Genomic DNA, 3,959 nt, shown 5'->3' with positions numbered 1-3,959 from the left:
GTTTTACCTAGAATAAGGCAACGCGCGTTCTTTTTTAACAGCAACCGAAGTATCGTTGACGCACGCATCCTATCCCACTTATCAATGGGAGACGCCTCAAGAATCTTCCTCGCCAACGTGTCTTTCGAACGACCAACGAATTTTGTTCTCCACTACAGTGGATGGTATTTAAATTCCTTAAAACCTCTTTCTTTGAAAATACAGTACCAACGAGCTCATATCTCCACTTTGCTCCTTCAAGTAGCAACCCTACTCGCAAGTCAAGATGTACACTTAAAGGTGCAGTGAAGAGGAATCTGAACTCGACTTTTTGCCGCGGGAACTCGATCTACACGTTCCGAGCATTCTTAGAAACTTCGATTTATTGCCCTGTGTGGCGGATTTCCCTAATTAAATCGAATTAACGTCCGGCTCCCGCCTGTTTATTTTAATTCGCCCCCGTACGATGGGCCGAGTCGACCAACGCGTGTAGTGCCTTTCACCCAGTCCCGTGGCGGCTTGCCGCTCTGCCATCCGCGGAGTAATACGTAGTAATCAGTAGAAGCAAGTAGTCCGCGCGTATTTTTATTTCTGCGGGCTTTTTTTGCCCCTATATTATCTGCGAATGAAACTATTTAATCACGGAAACTTAAAAAACAAAATAAAGCGAAAGCAAAGCCTCCACGGAGCTGGCTGAAAGGCACTACACGCGTTGGTCGACTCCGCCCACCGTACGAGGAGAATTCAAAAATTAAAGGTGGGAGCCGGACGTTAATTCAATTTAATTAGGAAAATCGGCCACACAGGGCGAAGTTCCTAAGAATGCTGGGAACGTGTAGATTGAGTTCGCGCGGCAAAAAGGCGAGTTAAGATTCCTCTTCAGTGCACCTTTAAGGGAGGAATTATTACCGTCTGCTGACGAGCCACACCGTGAAGTCAAGTATTTATTCGGATAGCAACACGAACGTAACAGACAGAAACTATACGGGGGCTTCGCCTTATAAAGGCATCCGGGGTGCAACCAAGGCATGCCATTGACTAGCGATACAATAACACACGAACACACTAACCACGTACATACATCAGGTAGGCGGCGCACAGCAACTAAGTGATAACACGCTTGATAATCAACCCTGGCCAGGTACAACACTGCCCACCAGAAAGAAGCAATACGCCTACGCATGGAAACTGCACACTTTTAAAAGAATGTTTGTATTTGAATATAAAATCATCTTCTTTCAGGGATCGATCCCGAGGCCCTCGCCTCTCTGAGAAGTCACTCAGAAATCTCGACGTCCTCCTGAATGTTTCCTCAAATTGTGATCGTAGACCGGAGGAGCTTTTTGGGTAAGTTGGCGGTATTCATCAGAAACAAATTAAAAACTAACATAAGGCATCCCAGAAAACGTTATAATGCAAACAACTTGGAATCCTCACGTTGTACTACAAATCATAAAAGGAATATTCTCTCTCTAGACATAATCATATTGAAAAATGTACTGTAGAAAAGGTTTTTCATAATGACCAGGAGAATAACGGTGCGAACCTTTGCGAGCCGTTAAGGAACGTTTTACTGCAGAATCACACCTGCAGATGAACGTCACTAGTAGTATTATAGATTGGTCCAATCGTGCAAAAGAAATCATCTCCGCGCTTTCTGAATCAAGCAATAGTTCTTGTGACGGCACCAAGATACAGATCCGTCCTATTAAACATGCTACCGACATAATCTCTGTTTACCCCACTCTTGCCTACAACTCTGCCCTCTGTACTCTCCACCCGTTGCTACTACCTATTGAATATTTCAGTGAGATCATCGGACCGATATCTGGCGCCATCCGTCGGTTGCTCCGGCCTGTTTGAAAGAAGACCATTCGGAGGAAATAAAAATCGTGGCAATCCTGTAGTCATCAACAAGATATCTTGCCTGAGCTATAATGATGTCTGCATCTGTGAGAAAGAAAAATCGTCGAGACGCACGAAGGATCATAGATGTTAAGTGGAAAACGAAAAGCATGCCATGAACGCGCTCGTGACCCACGCCGATGACTACTCAGTGGTTATGGTGCTCGGCTGCTGACCTGAAAGACGTGGGTTCGATTCCGGCCGCGGCGGCCGAATTTCTCTGGAGGCGAAATTCTAGAGGCCCGTGTACTGTGCGATGTCAGTAAACGTTAAAGAACACTAGGTGGTCGAAATTTCCGGAGTGTTTCACTACGGCGTCTTTCATACCTGAGTCGCTTTGGGAGGTTAAACGTCACAAACTAAAACCAAATCTAAATCTTCTCCACAGAAAGGAACCTGACGACGCGCCTTCTCCACTAATCCCTATTCATCCAGATCACGCAATAAGCTTTAATCAAGAACATATATGGGCTCCATGTCAAGAATTTACGCTCCATCCGATCACGGAACATTCTTCGCTGATAAATTCACCACCACACCTGACCTGCTTGTTCTGAACAAGAAACGCGTAAGGGCTTCAATTTTTTTTTTCACTCTCGTCATTGATTGGCACTTCAGTAAATACTCTCCGGGGCATGTTGGTTTATAGCTGACAAGAATTAAAGCTCAAAAAGACGACACAAAGTAGGAGAAAAAACGACAGGACAGGCGCTGTCCTGTCGTTTTTTCTCCTACTTTGTGTCGTCTTGTTGCGCTTTAATTCTTGTCAACCGTCACTGATTGATTCTTCATTTCTCCTGAACCCGTAGAATGTGGTCAAGGGGACTGCACATCACTAAGTGCTGCCACTATTCTGCAAAAACGAAGAAATGCATAGTGGACCTACAGTCACCAACGTCTGGATGACAGCAGGTGTTTCCTTCTTTTTGCCACATTCTTTCATCCACCACTCTATCTCCAAAGACTCTAATGCTTTAAAAACGTCCAGCTTTAAAGATCGGCGCAAGTTTGCGGCTGTGCGCAACAAATGGCCACACCGGTAACCAATAATGAACAAGAATTTTCATGTTAGCCTTACATTTCAGCGTAAATTGATGCCATAGGAAGCATAAGAGGGTTTTCACGCAGCTTCCACCCTCTCCGTTCGATGACGTTCTACGTCACACCTGCGGTAACTAAGGGCGTTCTACGTCCGCCGCTGATGAACCTGGGTGGCGCTGATGAACACTCTCAAGGTTAGGTTACTTGTAAACATAAATACCCCCGAAAGCAGAAGGTTTGACAGCCGTCGCCGTAGCTCAGAGGTAGAGCACCGGACGCGTAATTCGGAGGTCGTGGGTTCGGATCCCACCGGCGGCACGTGGTTGTTTTTTCTTCTGCTTTTATAATCAATTAGCTTTACGCGATAACATTCAGTAATATTCTAAATTGATTAACACCACAAAATAAATAAATTAATTATATAAAAAAAAATCCCCTGTGCCCCTTGGTTTCTGTGGCTGTTGGCTTCTGTCATATTTATAACGAGCCCCTCATTCCCCTTCCCTTGTTTGCTTAATATGTGAAGGAGGCATTCTTGTTAATTCCAAAGCCGCCCATGCCGCTTGAGAAATTTGTGAGCAAGGGTAGCTGATGCCTTAAAAGGGCTCTCATTCGACGCAGGGATTTCACCACCTGACAAGCGCTTGGCTGAGACAGAGACATAATTACTCGACAAATCTCGGAAAGTCATATCGTCTAAACAAACATTGCGGTTATCACGACTATGATAGAGGCTTCATGAAGGAAAAACATCTCTATTAGCTTTCCCCGTTCAGGTGTCTTGAATAATTTCCTTCAAATTCAATTTGGTTTGGCTCTCAGATTTTTGCTCCTGGTTTCGACGATGAGGCAAAATCTGCGTAAAGGAAAGAAAGCGCCGCCAAAAGCTCCGTTCCTGGAAACAAGTTCAAAGTTGCTGATGCCTGTGATTGTCTTCGTTATAACTTTGGTTTCTATTCGTATGGGCGCAGTTCCTGGTGAAAGGACAGGATTAAGCATTGAGTGCTAACTGCGCGTTTTCTAAGAACGGAAAA

This window comes from Amblyomma mixtum, chromosome 4, assembly GCF_055824585.1.
Source record: "Amblyomma mixtum isolate Tamu chromosome 4, ASM5582458v1, whole genome shotgun sequence".
NCBI classification, from domain to species: domain Eukaryota; kingdom Metazoa; phylum Arthropoda; class Arachnida; order Ixodida; family Ixodidae; genus Amblyomma; species Amblyomma mixtum.
The sequence above is the reverse complement of the archived record's forward strand: the minus strand, read 5'-3'. Positions refer to the sequence as shown.